At 48.4% G+C, this 18,146-nt stretch overlaps 1 long non-coding RNA gene across 1 annotated transcript; it reads left to right on the plus strand.

Moving 5' to 3' along the window:
* The first annotated feature begins 8 nt into the window (after window positions 1-8).
* On the plus strand, window positions 9-3,446 carry LOC309655477. Its single transcript, XR_014260851.1, has 2 exons — window positions 9-559; window positions 2,929-3,446. It is a non-coding gene; the product is annotated as an uncharacterized lncRNA (long non-coding RNA).
* The last annotated feature ends 14,700 nt before the right edge of the window (window positions 3,447-18,146 follow it).

Genomic DNA, 18,146 nt, shown 5'->3' on the forward strand with positions numbered 1-18,146 from the left:
ACCTAAGCCAATAGGAATAAGGGCTCTCTCACTTCCGCCCCGAACAGGATATACGAGAGGAGGGGCCGGGTCCAGCCAATGGAATAGAAGAACTGGCTAAATTCGTCAGACTTAGGAGGAGCTTTAACGACGTAAAGATGCTATTGGAAAGAAGCATGTGATTAGTAAATTGAGTAGAATGATTGGAGCTAAGCCAGTAAAAACTCGGCAACTGATTGATTGACAGTTAGAAAGACCCAATGGAAAAAAGGAGTTAACTGAGCGAACTGAGAACATATTGGCTCCTGGACGCCGCAGTACCCGGAGTCTTTTTCAAGAGGCTTCTCTTGCATTGCCTGAACCCGCCGCTAGGTGACGGGCCTCGGCCTCTCTCTGAGAAGGTGGCCACGTTATGAAGCCGCCATTGCTCGCTGCTGTTCCAACGCGGGCCGCGCTAGATTCCTCACAGACCCCAAGGCCCTTGTGTGATCGTGGAGAAGTCATTCGATCTCTGAGCTTTTTTCATCTATAAATAGGAGAGTTGGGCCAGAGAAGCCCAGAGCCAGTTTAGACACGGACGGTAAGGACACACGCGCCTCGTACGCACCTGGGGGCGCTGCGAAGAGACGCCCCCAGCTGCAGCCCCAACACTTCCTACTAGTTCGGCGACATGAAGAGAGGGACGTTTAACAAATGAAGCCAGTTCAGATTTACGTGACTTGCCCCTGGTCACACAGGTCCCTGCAGAGCTTGGTTTAAACCCAGCCTGTGCATATATAGTATTTCATTATGCTCTGTCTCATCTTTCCCCAATACTTGCAAATATGTCAGCTCACTCCTGCTTCTCACAGGCTGATGAAGTCAGTTGGATGGGTATTAATTGTTCCTATCGTCTGCCTTGGGAAGTAAGCACTGCAAGGGGAAATGATGGTCTTGAATTTTACCTGCAACTGTCGAGCAGAGCTAGGACTAGAAATCAGATTTCCTGACTTGGAGTGGTCTTCTGGAATTAAACAAGGAATAACTCCCATATCTCGGCAACCAGGGTGGGAAAATCCTGGTTTCTAAATCTTTTGCTGGATTCAGGAAGAAAAAGGCAGGGCCCAGGTATCCAGTCCTCATGCCTCTGCCTCAAGCATTTATTTGCTGTTTCAGGCCCAGCATGGAAGCTCAGTGTGCCTTGACAGCCTACTCAGTCAATTAACCAATAGTTTTTATACCGTTTATCAGGATTTGTATTATGAAAAATTTCCATTTCAACATAAATTTGTGACCTATTCAGATCCTCTGCCCATTTTTTAATCAGGTAATTCTTTTGCTATTTAAGTTGTATGAGTTCTTTATATATTTTGGATATCAACCACTTATCAGATATATGATTTGCATATATTTTCTCCCATTCCGTAGGTTGCCGTTTCATTTTGTTGATGGTTTCCTTTGCTGTGCAGAAGCTTTTTAGCATGATGTAGCCCCACTTGTTTATTTTTGTTTTGTTGCCTTTGCTTTTGCTGTCAGATCCAAAAACAATCATTGTCAAGACTGCTGTTAAGGAGCTTACCGCCTATGTTTTCTTCTAGGAGTTTTAAAGTTTCAGGTCTTCCATTCAAGTCTTTAATCCATTTTGAGTTAATTTTGTGTATAGTGTAAGATAGGGGTCTAGTTTCATTCTTTTGCATGTAGCTGTTCAGTTTTTGCAACACCATTTATTGAAGAGACTGTTCTTTCCCAATTGCATATTCTTAGCTCCTCTGTAGTAAATTAATTGGCCATACATGTGTGGGTTTATTTCTAGGCTCTCTATTCTGTCCCATTGATCTATGTGTTTGTTTTTATGCCAATATGATATTGTTTTGATAACTATAGTTTTGTAATATAGTTTGAAATCATGGACAGAAATAACGTTTAACCAACTATCTGGGCACTTCATGACTCAGTCAGGTTTACACATAAAATTAACCATCACGCTATATGTAAAAATACTCATAATCATTGACTCAGAAATCTATTTCTTAGAATTTATTCTGACAAAATCTTTCAAAAAAAGAAAAGAAGCCATATATATATATATATATATATATATATATAATGTTTACAGAGACATTATTTATAAGTTCAAAAAACTGCAAACAAGGGGTTAGAGAGTGATTGTTAATGGAAGGGGGTTTCTTTTTGAGGTGATGAAAATGTTCTAAAATTAGGTAGTGGTGATGGTTACACAACTCTGAATATACTAAAAATGACTGAATTGTACACTGTAAAAAGGTGAATTTTATGGTATATGAATTGTCTCAATAAAGGTGTTATAAAACTATAAGCAATCCAAATATCAAACAAGTAAATTTTCATATATTATCACAGAAATAGCAAATAGCTCCATTTATTGAGTGCTTACTATATGCGAGGCATTATTCTGAACACTTTACATGTATAAATTCAGTGGTTTTTCAAAGTGTGGTCCTTGATCTAGTAGCATCTGGAATGCAGATTCAGGTACCCCACCCTGTCCTACTGAATCAGAATTTCTGAGGCCAAGGCCTAAGATGCTTTATTTTAATAAGCCTTCCATGTATTCTGCAACATGGTCAAGTTTGAGTGTCTCTGTTTTAACTTGTTTAATTCTCATAGTAAACCCATAAGATGGGCAATATTATTTTCTCCATTTTATAGATAGTAGTGGAACATCTGCCATCATAAAAATGATAAAATCTAAGATTGCAGAAATATGGAATTCTAATGGCTAGAACATAAGATTATGTACATATTGTATGTACCCACAGCAGCCCTATATGTATACCATATATGTATTCTTGTATGTATATATATAATAGAAACACACACACACCTTGGAAAGAAGCTGAGAATTGAAAATAGTTAATGTGATTGGGTAGGAGATTTTGGGTGTTATTTCTGTACTTGCATAGTTTCAACAAAGTTTTGTTTGTGTTTCAGGAGCAGCCCTGCTGAATCAAAAAGTACTTTCGTAGAAGAGCCACTGATACTACTATATATAAAATAGATAACAACAAGGACTTACTGTATAGCACAAGGAATTATACTCAATATTTTGTATTAACGTATAAGGGAAAAGAATTTGAAAAAGAATATAGATAGATAGATATCTGAATCACTGTGCTGTATGCCTGAAACTAACATGACATTGTAAATCAATTATACTTCAATTAAAAAATGCACATTAGGGCTTCCCTGGTGGCGCAGTGGTTGAGAATCTGCCTGCCAATGCAGGGGACACGGATTTGAGCCCTGGTCTGGGAGGATCCCACATGCCGCGGAGCAACTAGGCCCGTGAGCCACAACTACTGAGCCTGCGCGTCTGGAGACTGTGCTCCGCAACAAGAGAGGCCGCGATAGTGAGAGGCCTGCGCACCGCGATGAAGAGTGGCCCCCGCTTGCCGCAACTAGAGAAAGCCCTCGCACAGAAACGAAGACCCAACACAGCCAAAAATAAAAATTAATTAATTAATTAATTATTTAAAAAATGCACATTAGAGGGAATTCCCTGTTGGCACAGTGGTTAAGAATCCGCCTGCCAATGCAGGGGACACGGGTTCGAGCTCTGGTTCAGGAAGATCCCACATGCCGCGGAGCAACAGAGCCCGTGCGCAACAACTACTGAGCCTGCACTCTAGAGCCCGCGAGCCACAACTACTGAGCCCACGTGCCACAGCTACTGAAGGCTGCACACCTAGAGCCCATGCTCCGCAACAGGAGAAGCCACCGCAATGAGAAGCCGGTGCACTGCAACAAAGAGTAGCCCCGGCTCACCGCGACTAGAGAAAGCCCGCGCACAGCAATGAAGACCCAACACAGCCAAAAAATAAAGAAAGAAAAAAAAATTTTTTCTAAATGCACGTTAGAAAGAATCATCAGAGGATCTCATCCATTCCGTCAACATTTTTGTTATTTATATATATTGTGGTATTACTGAATATTTAATCAGAGCCAGCTAGGCCTTTAAAAACTTGAATTTCCACATTTGAAAATGGGAAAAATATAATTTCGCTACTCAGTTTTGAGAATCTACTGAAGCAAAGTATGTGTAAGTACATTATAAATCATTGTGGACTTCACAAGTTAATGATATTTTTTTTATTTTAATTTTTTAAAAATATATTTTATTTTATTTTATTTTTATTTTTGGCTGTGTTGGGTCTTTGTTGCTGTGCACGGGCTTTCTCTAGTTGTGGCGATCGGGGGCTACTCTTTGTTGTGGTGTGTAGGCTTCTCATTGTGGTGGCTTCTCTTTTTGCGGAGCACGGGCTCTAGGCACATGAGCTTCAGTAGTTGCAGCACGCGGGCTCAGTAGTTGTGGCACGTGGGCCCTAGAGCCCGCGGGCATCAGTAGTTGCGGCACGTGGGCTCAGTAGTTGCAGAGCACAGGCTCAGTAGTTGTGGTGCACGGGCTTAGTTGCTCCGTGGCATGTGGGATCTTCCCGGACCAGGGATTGAACCCGTATCCCTTTCATTGGCAGGTGGATTCTTAACCACTGCACCACCAGGGAAGTCCCTAATGATATTTTTAAGTGATTCCTGGATATATTGCTGGCAATTTCTCTATTAATAGTGGAATAGTTAAAAAAAAAAAAAAAAAAGAAGAGGTGGGAAAGCCCAGCCTGGGGTGAGGGTACTGTTGGGAGACCAGTCAGATCTGGAGGTGGGAGGTTGTGAAGGGCTAAGTTGGGACAATCTGGGGCCAGTTTATGAAGTGTCTTTAAGTGCCAGTCAGAAGAATTCAGGCTTTGTCTCCGAGACAACATGGAGCCCTGGAAGTTTCTATGAATGACAGATATGTTAGAAGTGGTACTTTAGAAAATTGAGTCTGCCAGTCATTTGGTGAGATGAACAGATGGAAGACTAGTTAAGGTGCTATTGCAATTATCCAGGCATGAGAAGGGGCCTTGCCTCATGACGTTAAAGAGAGAATGGGGAAGTAGGGAGGAGGCGGGACCTTTTGAAGGTGGAATCTACAGATGAATAGAAATGTGGTTGGCTGCCTTTCTCCTGAGCCCCCTCCCCTTTCTCATGTCTAATTCTCAGCTTCTCTGGGGCGTTCCCTTCATTCCCTACCTGTGACCACAAATCTAGAATCTCCTCTGCAAATGAATCTGAAAACTCAATGTCACTTTTCCCAAGAATGACTGGTTATACCACCAATTCTATAAAATCAGATAATATAACCACCCCCCCACCTCACCCCCACCACAAACACACACACACCGGCACCTTAAAACACATTAATGGCTGCTCGGTGCCTGTAGGTTAAAATTCACACTCCCTTAATTTGGTTCATGAGGTCCTTTGTGACCAGCCTTCACCTGCCTCCTAGGCTCTTCTGCGGTCAGATCTCCTGATTACTTCCATTCTTTAGCCACACTGAGTTCACCTCAGTTCCTCTCAGGCCTTTGGACAAGCTGGTCTCTCTGGAGCCCAGCTCCTTCTTTTCTTGATCTACTCCAGCTCATCCTTCAAGTCTGACCTTAAAAGTCATTTCCTCCAGGGAGCCTTTCCTGATCTCCAGTCCAGATTAGGTGGCCTTGCTTTGTGCTCCAGGATTTCTTCCATCACAGCACCTGGCACTTCCATCACAGTACATGCCACACTATACTGTCACTGCCTGTCACTGCCTATACCTGTCTGCCTCTCCGTAGTAATCTGTGAGCTCCTGAAGTCAGGACTGTGCCTGCCACAAAGTTGGTGCTTGATCAGTGTTGGTAGAATGAACGTTCATTCCTGGGCTATGGTAAGGCACGCTGCCATTAACATTATCATTCTCATTAACATGAGTTGAACAATCAAACTGGAAGAAGCTGGGATCTGGAATTATTAGACAGGGCCCACTGAGATGGGGCAGATCCTGGGGAACATTGTCATTGCAGATGCTGGAAGAAAGTACAGACCAGCCTGGCAGCAGATGAAGGGAGTTAGTCTATTAAAGCAGTCAGAATCAGGAAGATATTCTAATAAGAGGGCACTGGAACAGGTTTGGAAAGCCAAGCAGGCAAGTGGAAGTAATATTAATAGATACCACTTATTGAGCATTCACTGTTTGTTGGGAGCTGTGCCTATAACTTTTTTTTCCCCATCTTTATTGAGGTATATCTGACGAAAAGTGTATGTATTTAAAACGTACAATGTGATGTTTTGATATATGTATACATTGTGAAATGTTTTCCACAATCAAGCTAACAAGCTAATTAACGTATCTATCACCTTATATAGTTACCTCCACCCTTTTTTGGGGGGGTGGTCAGAACAATTAAGAACTACTCTCAGAGCAAATTTCAAGTACACAATACAGTACTTTTAACTATAGTCATCATGCTGTACGTTAGATCGCCAGAACTTACATCCTTCATATATGAAACTTTGTACACTTTGAGCAACATTTCCCCCACCTCCCCAGCCACTGGAAACCACCGTTCTACTCTCTGCTTCTAAGAGTTTGTCTTTTTTAGGTTTCACATATAAGTGAAATCATGCAGTATTTGTCTTTCTGTATCTGGTTTATTTCACTTAGCATCACACTCTCCAACTTCATCCATATTGTCACAAATGATAAGATTTCCTTCTTTTAGGGCTAGATAATATTCTTCATCCATTCATCCACCACTGGACATTTAGGTTGTTTCCATGTCTTGACTATTGTGAAGAATGCTGCAGTGAACATGCAAGTATCTCTTCACGACAGTGATTTCATTTCCTTTGGCTATATATACCCAGAAAAGGAATTGCTGGATAATATGGTACTCCTGTTTTTAATTTTTTGAGGAACCTCTATACTGTATTTCATAGTGGCTGTACCATTTTTTTTTTATAACTTCGTATATGTAATCCTTAAGTCAAGTATATGGGGTAGGTATTACCATCCACATTTTACAGTTAAGACTGTGGTTTAGTGCTGGGATTCAAAAATAGTTCTTCCTGGGCCTGTCCTCTTTTCTCTACATGAGTGCTTCTCCAACTTTAATGTGCATTAAATCACCAGGGGTGGTGGGGTCTTGTTAAAATGCAGATTCTGTTAAAATGCAGAAAGGTAACTCAGGCCTGGGTTGGGGCCTGAGATTCTGCAGTCCTCATAAACTCCCACTGATGAGGATATGTCAGTCCACGGATCATACTTTGAGTCACAAGACTCTGCACGATACTTCACTTTTTTCTCAGAGAGGTTAAGTAACTCACCTAGGTCACACAGCTAGTCCATAAGCCAGGGTTTTTGACCACAGACCTATTTGATGTCAAAACCTATGCTCTTAGTCATTAAGATATACTGCCTCCCTCTATTCGAAGGAAACAGGGCACCCCGCTTCCAGTCTGGGGCTTAAGGGAAAAAATCTAATCCCTGGGAAGTAGACAGGCACCAGAGAAACTAAAAGGGTTACCAAGACAGGGCTTCTGGCAGAGGGAACAAAACCAGGGCTCAGTTACCAGACTGTGGCACAGGGTGGGGCCCAAGTCTTAGGAACAAGATAGAAGCTGCATTTCCAGAACTACAGCACAGAAGCAAGGGTGACTTGATGATGACACTCCAAAGGTGGGCAATAGCTTGTTCTATCCCTTCTGCCTGGAGCCTGAAATGGGGCCAGAGCCTGGGGCAGGACTGACCCTGCCAGTGTGACAAGGTCACATGGGAGAGAAGAGAAAGATCATAGGGGTGGGAGCCACAGCACCTTCACACCCTCCTCCCTGGGATCCTTGGCACTGCCCAGAGAGGCTAGGCCTTCCTAGGGCTCACCAGCATCCTATGGGGCTGCTGACCCTATCCCCTGCACTCTCCCTTTGCACCTTCTCTTCTCTTGATTTCAAGCCCTCCTCCCACCTCAGTCCTCTACATACCAACTCCCTGTTTGAATGACAGGATGGTTCCATATTTCAGGCCCTTATCCTATTGACCTTGTTCTGTCAGGATCCATAAAAATTACCTTAAATTTTTCTTTCTTTTTTCCACCACCTTAAATTTTGCCTTGTTCCCTTTGAATGGCCAGGGTATAGGTATCTGGGAAGTGGCAGAAACCAGGGATGCTTAGTACTGGCTAAGTCTGGGGTCTTCAGTGGGGAGTGAGGGGCCCACAGGAGTAGCACAGAGCAGGGTGAGAATCGGGTACAGGATATTTCAGATGCTTCTGGACTTATGCTTCCACAGCAGGAATCCAGCCATCCATGTTACACCAGCTGTCAGCTCAAGAGCTGCATCAGAGTCATCAACTATATTAGGATCTTGGTCAGAACTTTTGATTGACTTCTGGCTAAAGGTCAGCAAAGGACAGGTACAAATGTGACCTAAAGGATAAGTTACAGAGCCCCAAACAGAAAAATGACCAGACAAATTTCTGAGCATGAAAAACGTGACAGTTCAGAATTGGCTTTGCAAAATAAATTAGCGGACATCTTTATGTCAATGTTAGGGTTGTGCAGAGACAGATATAGCCTCTGCTGTATTAGGATAATTTCCCATGACCCCAAAGCCCACCACATACCCCCTGCCCCCAGGCAGAGTCCCTCTGTCCAAGTGACCCCTCTTCCAAGAGGAGGATGTCCAGGGACAAAGACAAGCTGAGACAGAAGGGGGATGTTTGTTGGCAGCCCTTACATATCCTCCTGAGCCTCTTGGATTCATTTTCATTTGGGTTCTTTTTTAAGAGCTAATTACTGTTTAGCCTCTGGAGACTCTGGTAATCGTCCAAATGCAAGTTACTTGAGGAGGGACCCCTGGGATACCTCCAAAACTACAAACATTTCATTTTTGTGTATCCCAGTAAAAAAAAAAATCCCAAGCATGTATTTTATACCTACACATAAATGAGTATCTGGATGGACACTCTCCAACTATTAACCATGGTTGCCTTTGCAGAATGGGACTGTGAATAGTGGAAGAAGCTTTACCTCACTTGCCTTGTAGAAGATATATTGTTTGAATTTTTAAAGTAACAAGCATTACTTTTATAATATGGGAGGAAGGAAAGAAAGAGGAAGGGAGGGAGGAAGAAAGAATGATTTGAGAGAGAGAAGAAAAGTAGAAAGACAAAAAAAAGAGGGAGGGAGTGAGGGAGGGAGGAAGGAAGGGGGGAAGGAAGGGAGGGAGGAAGGGCGAGAAAGGGAAAGAAAAAGGAACAGAATGAGAAGCCTCCTCCACTCTCTCCCTGAATAAGATCCAGGGAATCTCATCTATGTCCCTATCCTGCAGGAGCAATTGGAGGCCTCATAGGAAAGAACAGCAGCTGTTCACCTTCTTTGGTACATTATTCATCATGCATTTATTTTATGTAGATTCATCAGAGTTGAAAGAGCTCAAGATAAAAATATACATAACTTCTGGCCATTTAAAATATCAAAACAATGAAAAATATTTAAAGAGACTAGAGGCAAGAGGGAGGGCAAGGGGAAAACAGAAAAAGAACAAGAAAGAAAGAAACAGCAGTTTCAAGTAAATAGCAACAAATACCAGTGTGCCTAAAAATCCTAAAAATCCAGTGTGCCTAAAAATCCTGCTGCACCCTGTTAAGCTATGACAGCCTTGTTCCCTGGAGGCTGGGCCAAAAAGGTCTACACAGAAGCCTTTGTCTCCTTTATTTCCCCCGGATGGGCACAGCTTTGGACAGTGGCCGTGGATGGGGTTGCTCAAGACCCAGCCCTTTCAGGACCCACCTCCAGCTTACCTTCCGCAGAAACCTTCCCTCATCGCCCTCTCCCCTCACTGCCCTGCCTCTGCATTCCTACATTTATGGACTCAAATTTTCAGTTATTTTCCCCATGTTAAGTGTTGCCACTCCGGACCTGTGATCATGTTGGCCGTGTGTTCATTGATCTGAAAACTCTTTGAGGACAGAGGGGCCTCTGACCTGCCTCTTTACCCGCTCGGAGTCTAGGTGCCGCCTGGTCCACAGAGGGTGTGCAGTGACCTTCCTGTCTCCTTCCCTCCACCTCTCCACGCTCTTCTCCAGTGACAGTGCCAGAAGCCAGGAGGACCCTGGTTAGCAGATGACCATGCAGGCATGTCTGTCTAATTCTAGCCAAGGGCATGGGGGAAGGGACAGAGCCCAGGGCCCTGTGGCCTCTTCTCTGAGAGGACGCAGGGCTAAGAATAGGACGGGAGATTAGGGAGGGATTTGAACTGCATTGTTATCTCACAGGAATGGCGTTCATTTGGGAGTGTTTTCTTTCCAAGCTCTTCCAAGAGCCGCCCCACCCCCTCCCCTGCCCTGTGTCTCTGTAGGGGTGCCCACCACTGTTCTCTCACCACCTCTTTCTCTTCTCTTTCCATCTGCTCTTCTCTGCAAGCGCCCATCCATTCCCGTCCCCTCCTCCTGTCCCCTGTTCCTCTCCAGCCCCATCCTAATTCCTCATCCCCTTTCTTCCTAAGTTCCTACCCCTTCACCTATTTTCCCTACTTCTCTGCCTGGATCTGCTTCCTTCCACCACTTTCCACAAGTCCTTCCCACTTACCCTTCCCCCTGCTTCTGTCTCCCTCCTGGCCCCTTTGCCCCCCCACCTCTCCCAAGCGCCTCACTCTCTTCAGCTTCAGGTGCCAGATTTGTTTTCCAGGCTGGTGGCCTTTGACTCCCCTTTCCTAACACTTTTGGACCAGTGTCTCGTCCACTCCTCCCTCCGTCCCGCTGCTGTGTCCCCTCCCTCAAAGCTGAGCTGGACAAGCACAAGTAGCAGAGGTTGAGGTGGGCTGACAGCCTCTGCTCCCCTGACAACTAGAAACCATCAGCACTAGACACCGGGCAAAGGGCTACCTCTGAGGACGAGACCCAGGACATGCAGGCCATAGGGGACACCTCGCAGAGCCCAGCCAGAGCTATTCTTAGGAACCCAGTACCACAAAAGGGCCTTTTGCTTTGTGTCACACCACCCCCATGGAGCTGCTCTTGGCAGCCGAGGCTGTAATCTCAGAGACAAGGGGCCCAGACATGGGAGGCTGGGCTGGAAACGGCCCCCTGCCCTGACTTCTCAGAGCATAAAGGCTCTGTCCTTGGGGCAAGGTCATCTCCCACCACAATGCACAGACACACAGCTACACAGCTCTGCCGCTCTTTCTGCAGTCTTGGTCTGTTCACAGCTGAACCTCAGCTCTGCCGCCTCACCCCTTACTCCTCCGCTGCATCTGCTGGCCTTGCCCTCCGCTGCATCTCCTGGTCCCCACGCATCCTTTCCTGGTTCTTCCCCACTCCCAGCAAACCAACTCCCTTCCCATCTTACCGCCTCCCCACTCTTCCTGCTCAATATGGGTCAGCCTTTTTATCTAGTCAGTCCACAGCCCTTTGATAAAGGCTCTTCTTTCCTTGCTGCAGGTGGGGAAGCTAAGACCCCGGCTCTGGTCTCTTGAGACCTTCAGGAGTGTGACCAGCTCTCAATCCCTAGTCTGGTCCATGGATCCGAGGTGAGCTGGCAGTCAGGTTGCCTGCTGCCCCTGAAAAGCTCCCCTGGGAGAAAACAGCAGCCAGCTCCCGGCTCCTTTGTTCCAAATCAGACCCAGGGAGGTTGCTTACCACCCCTGCCCCATGACAGGAAGGACCTGCGTGATGTGTATATGTATCTCTTTGTGTTCTTAATCAGTTTCTAATATTTGTGTAGAACTTTGGGGCATATGTGGCAGAGGACGGGTATCAGAGTCCTGCACTAAAACTCAGGCTTGCAAACCCAGCAACAGGAATGCTGCCCAGCGCTGCAGCGCAGGCAGATCAGGGAAGAACCGGCCTCCACCTTCCATCCTCTTGGAACACCAGCGAGAGCCCTGCTCCAGGAGACCAGACGTTCTCCCACGGCGGGTTATGGGTTGGGACAGGCAGAGGTACCTGGGTCGTCAAACCAGGAACATCATCTTTCCAGGTGCAATAAACATACTGAGGCATAAGCAAGCAGAAGAAGCTGAGCCACGGGTGTTACTCATGTTTCCAGATCACTCTGTGGGGCTACTCTCTGCCCTCCAGCCCTAGGCTAGTACTCATACCGTGGAACACAGGAGGCCTCAGTCGGTGAGGGCCACAGGATGACAGCACGGCTGCCCCTGTGCTCTGCTGTGAGCTCCCTGCGTGCATCTCTGGGAACGAGGAGCGAGCCAGCTGGGCCTCCTCCCATTTGCAAGCGCACTTTATGGAGGCAGTCACCTCAGCCCTCCAAGTATCCCAAACCACCCCTCCAGCTTCCCGAAAGAGAGAAGGAATAAGAAACCAAAACCAGAAAATGTAAAAGGGACTGGAGAACAAAACAAGGGCATCTTTTATCACCCCCTCTTCACAAGTGCAGGATTGCCCGATTTTTTTTTTTTTTTTTTTTTTTGGCTGTGTTGGGTCTTCATTTCTGTGCGAGGGCTTTCTCTAGTTGCGGCAAGCGGGGGCCACTCTTCATCGCGGTGCGCGGGCCTCTCAATATCGTGGCTTCTCTTGTTGCGGAGCACAGGCTCCAGACGCGCAGGCTCAGTAGTTGTGGCTCACGGGCCCAGTTGCTCCGCGGCATGTGGGATCTTCCCAGACCAGGGCTCGAACCTGCGTCCCCTGCATTAGCAGGCAGATTCTCAACCACTGCACCACCAGGGAAGCCCGGATTGCCCGATTTTTAAAGCAAAGCAAATCGTGTTACTCGGCCCTCTTCCCCTTCTAGCTGCTGTCTAATCTCTCAACTCACTGCCAAGCTCCTCAAATGCAGGGGTCACACCCACTGCCTCCACTTCCTGGCCACTCATCCGTTCCTTAATACCTTGCTGCAGCCTGGCTCTGCCCTGTGACTGCAGAAGGTGCTTGCTCCAAGATCACCCGAGTTCCTCCTCTCTGCCACCCTGACATTCAGTCTGTCTTTGGCATCTGACGCTATGGCCACCTGCTCCTCTTGAAGAACTTCTTCTGGCTTTTAGGAAACTGCCCTTTTCTCGTGCTCCTTGGTGCTCTTTGAGTCACCTTCTCCAAGCTCTCCGATCTCATGGCCATCCCCCGAGGCAGTCGGTCTCATGTACCAGCCCTGCCCGCCAGTCCCATTAATTCCAACTTCCTACAGGGATGCAGACCATCTTCGTCAGATGCCCCACTGTGACCTCCAACTCCCCTGAACCAAACACGTTGTCCTCTTCCTGCCCACCTAAGAGCTTGTTCCCTTTTGCTGCTACCCCCATCCTTGCCAACATCACACAGTCGTGAGTCTTCCTTTCTCATTTCCTGCGTCCAGTCTGTCAGCAAGGCATTTTATTTCTTCCTGAGAAATCCTTCCAGCCTCGCCCTTTCCCCTTTGCATCTGCTGGCCCTGCTCTTCTCCTGACCTTGATCGTTACCCTATCCTCCTCTCCAATCTCCCTGCCTCCAGCCTCTTCTCCCTCAAAGTGCCCAGTAATACCTGTGCTGGGCCCTCGAACTCTGCTGTCATGACATCACAGTGACTGCTCCCAGGTCTACAGAGCTTTAGTCATTCTTCACTGCCTCTAGGACACTGTCCATTTTGCTGGTCTGGGACACATGGCAGAGTCAGCAGAAAGCACCTTGGAGTAAGACAGAATGGGGCTTGAATCCCAGCACCACACTTGCTGCTTGATTTTTTTTTTTTTAATAAATTTATTTATTTATTTATTTTTGGCTGTGTTGGGTCTTTGTTGCTGTGCGCGGGCTTTCTCTATTTGCAGCGAGCGGGGGCTACTCTTCTTTGCGTTGCATGGGCTTCTCACTGCGGTGCCTTCTCTTGTTGCGGAGCACGGGCTCTAGGCACACGGGCTTCAGTAGTCGTGGCACGCGGGCTCAGTAGTTGTGGCTCGCAGGCTCTAGAGTACAGGCGCACGGGCTTAGCTGGTCCACGGCATGTGGGATCTTCCCGAACCAGGGCTCGAACCCATGTCCCCTTCATTAGCAGGCAGACTCTTGACCACTGCACCACCAGGGAAGTCCCGCTGCTTTATCTTGAACAAACATCTTAGCTCTCTGGACCCCACTGCTGAACCATAAAATGCAATTTAATTGATTGGCAAATGTGAACGTTAAGGGAGATGATGTGCATCAAACACCGGGCGTGGTGCTTGGCACAGATAGGCACTCCACATACGAACAGCCCTTTCCCCTCTTCTACAATGTGAGCCCACCTGAAATCTCCAGAGCCCAGAGTCTGGCCAGGCGTATGTCCTCTGAGTCCTTACTACCTCACCACGCCATTTCCCTGCCATGCCTTTGGTCATGCTGGGATTCTTACCACCTAGACCACATCCCTACTCCCAGTGCTTCTCAAAGTCCTACCTTCCCTTCAAGCCCCACCTAGAAACCTTTGTTCCAGCCCACACTGAACAAGAGCTTCTCTGCCTTGGGGTCGTCCTGGATGTGGACCACACTGTGTAGCCCTGAGCCATCCTCACTTGGTTTCCAGTGTGCTACCTGTGGCTTCCTGATGGGAATGCCTGTGAGTCAGAGCCCATGTGATCTTCCTGTGGCCCCCACAGAGCTGGGCATGCAGCAGGCTCAGCAAGGTGCCTGATTAAATGACTGACTGGGACCCAGCTGGAGGGTGGAAGGAAGAATGAGACAGGCTGGCAGCTGGAAGAGAGGCATTCCTGGAGAGTTCATCAAACACTAATGCTCCGTCTTGAGACTGGCTACAGATACGGCTCTGACTCTGTACCATAGGTGTTTTGCAGAGATGTATACATACCCATGTATGTGTAAAGTGTGTAGGCACGTGTGCTCATGGCCACTCACCTGAATTTATGGTAGGAGTAGAGGTGGGGAGACAGGCGATGGTACCAGGGAGGCTTGCTTAAGAAAAGGTGGTCTCTGACTAAAAAAAAAATAGAGAACCCCTTCTCCCCTTGGGAAGGGGCAGCTGATTACTCAACCTCTTGGCTAATCACTGAGCAATTACCAGCCACTCCTATTAAATCCCATGGTCTCTCTATATCCTGGGCTGATCCAGGCTTGGCAGCCAGGATACTGCCCCAGGGATGCCTGTGAACAGAGCAGAGGTCCTCGGGTGGAGGAGCCGGGGACCTGGGCTGGGTCCCCAGCTAGAGCCCAACACAGAGAGAGCAGTGTGCAGGGCTCCAGGTCTAACACCGAAGTGCCCAGGTGACTCCAGGATGCTGGTTTTCAGTTTGCCCGATTATTTCATAGCACAATACCCTGGCCATTCTCCTTCTCGAGGTTCCTAGGCCCTCTACATGCTAAGTCTGGCTCAAGCCCAGGGATGGTTAGAACCGCTGAAGGAACCTCGGTCAGTCCCCTCGCTGAGGGCCTCAGTTTCATCTGCCCCCCTCCACACCCCAACTCCCATTCCCTAGGGCCAGCCCAGCTCCATTAGGCAGCTCCACCCAGGATCCCTAAGAGCTTCAGGCCTGGACACACACACAAAATCTAACTGACGGTTGGTTCTAATGGTCAAGCAGCTTCCACCTCAGGGCATCTGCTCCCATCAGGTGTCCTTGGCCAATGTCACCACTTAGTCTGGGTGACTCCTGGTGGGACTCAGCACACTGGCCTGTCAGCCACGCAGTGGTGTCTGTCCCGGCCTCAAGGCTGGGCTGTGGGCCTGGACTGGGCCTAGGACAGCCCGAGGACTGCCTCTTGGTCCTGCTGCTCCCAAGGGCGGCCACAATCTGGGCAAAAGAGACCATGGGCCTGCTGGATCTCTGACCTACCTTGGCCCAGACCATCCCTTGAACCAAGTGGACTTAGTGGGACTGAGGGAGATGTGGGGCACAGAACCTATGGCAGGGAAACCACCTTACCTGCCTGCAGTCAGGTCTGTGTTCCTAATGCCAAAAGCTGCCATTTAATGAGGGCCCACTATATGTCTAGGGCTGTGTTGGAACCTTTATCTGTGCAAACTCTAATGGCCTTAATTGCCCATTACTATCCCCGTGTTACAGATGATGACACTGACTCAGAGAGGTTCCATGACTGACATCGACCACACAGCTGGGAAATGGAGGGGCTGGGTTTCAAAGTGGACCTTTGTGACCAACTCCAAAGCTTGCCAGGTTGCCCCTCGAATGCTCTCTGAGGCCTCCAGCCTAGATCCAGACTAGTCACACACCCCCAAGCCTCTCTTTTAGTGAGTTGTGCCCCTCTAAACACTCCCTGAAGGCAAGATCTACCTTCCCCAACACCCCAAACTAAACTGGGCCAGCCCCAGCCCCCCAGGCCCCTCCGTCCAGCTGTCCACTGTCTATCGGAAAGCAGAGACTGGACAAGGGAGTGGGGGCAGAGTGCAGGGGGTCAAAGATTTGGAAGCCAGCAGGAAGACAAAAGAATGACAAGAAGGAACAGCTGTTTCTAAAGGGAAACCTGAGACAGGCACAAAGCTCCGGCCCTAAGCCCAGGCTCGTGTGGAGCCAGGGTAAGGATCCCCCCAAGGTCAGGGACTCTGGGGGCAGGCAGATAGGAGTGCTGGGCCCACTCCAGGGTGGGTCCCCTCTCCCATGTGTGCAAACAACCCATGCCTCCTTCCTCTTTCTGGGCCAAGACCCCTGCCTCTTTCTACCCCTCTCCTGCTCCCATCCCTTTGGGTTTGGGGGCTCCTTTCTGATTTCCCTCTTTTCATGCTGAGGTCTCCTCTGACTTGCCCTAGTGCACCCCTCCTCCTCCCATTCCTGGTAGTAACTTTAGCAACTTTTTCTCTGAACTCCCGCTGGCATGTTCACAGCAAATGGCCCCTGTTTGGGCCTGACACTTGATCAGGGTGGTGACAGAGCCCAGACAAAGCAGTCACAATGCTGGGGAGGGGAGAGCAGGGGAGACAGATTACCTTCCTTCCACTCCAGGCCTTATTTGGTCTACCTTGGTGAAGCGGCCCTCCCTCGGGCCCCTCTTTATTTATAGCATTTCGCTCTGCTCTCCTTTGTCTTGTCTGCTATCACTCCAGTACACTCTGCACTCTCCCCACACACCCACCACACGAGGGGCCCCTGGCCCCTCGCTCCTCCCACCAGGAATGGGCATGTGAGCAAAGGCACTGGCTCTAAGCTCAGGCCTGGATTTCACTTCTACAAACGGTTGAACAGAGCTGTCTGGAGGAAGGATCTTTGTATTGGTCACTGTTAGATCCTTATTGACTAGAAAAGTGCCTGGAACATCGCTGTTCCATAAATACTCGTTGAATGAAGGAATCAGCGAATCTGCTCAGTCTTCAAACAGTAGCGAACAGAAGGAAGAGAATCATGATGGAGCCGAGAGTAGGTGCCGGAGGGCTGGAGAAAGAGTGGGGATCTTTAGGACCTCAGACCCTCCAGTCTGTCTCCAAACTGGGGCACTGAGGCAGAGAGCCTAGAGGCAGACAGGCGAGTACTATTCTGAAGTGGGGTGTGGAGAACAATAACAGCATAACATCAGTAGGCCAGCACCTCTCAAACCCAACAGGAGGGGAAACCAAGCACGACTGATTTACTAGTACTAACTGTAGAAAAGGCTTTCCAGTTCCACGCCACAGAGGCTGGCCCATGATGAAGATACTGCCTTTGAAATGGCTCAGCTATCTCCCAGACATTCTTTGTGCATCTCAATTGCCTGCATCTGTGTCTGAGCCCTGGGAAATCAGGGAGGGGCAGCAGCTTTAGCTTGGAAAGATGGAGGGGTGGATGAAAAGAGATTTTGCCCTTCATCACCAATCCTGAGGTCCCTACCAGTGGGCCTAATCGCTCAGCACCTGGCAGGGCCTGGTCGGGAACCCCCGGAATTTGATCTGCTGAGCAGGGCCTGTGGGGACTACCTCGGCAGCTGCATACCTTGACACTGCGGAGCTGCGGCTGCATTGGACGCGCAGCCCCTGCGGTTCATGGTCTGCCTCCCACTTGCCTGCTCCCTCACACTGTGTCTTGGTTACCAAGCAGCCCTCACCGAGGCCCCCACCTGGATTGGCCCTACCCTGCTGCACCCACCCCCCCCTTCAAAATGTACCTGTGCTGCACCCCATCCCCCAGCCTGCAGCTCTCCTTCCAAGCAGAAAGCTAATCAGATGGAGTAACCCACGTGCGCTGAAGAGCTGTGATTGGGAAGGAGGGGGAATTTCAAACCAAACCACGCAGTGGTTGCCTGGACACAGAGCCAGTGAAGCTTGCACACCCAGTTGCCAGAGGAGTGGCATCGGCTACGTTCTGTGCTCACAGGCTGAGCCCCAGCTCCCTTTCCTCCCCTCCTCTGTGGCTTCTCCTCAGGCCCTCAGGGAAGTGGGAGATCTTTCCTGTCCCTCTG

Source organism: Balaenoptera physalus (assembly GCF_965194825.1).
Source record: "Balaenoptera physalus genome assembly, chromosome: 2".
Classification (NCBI taxonomy): domain Eukaryota; kingdom Metazoa; phylum Chordata; class Mammalia; order Artiodactyla; family Balaenopteridae; genus Balaenoptera; species Balaenoptera physalus.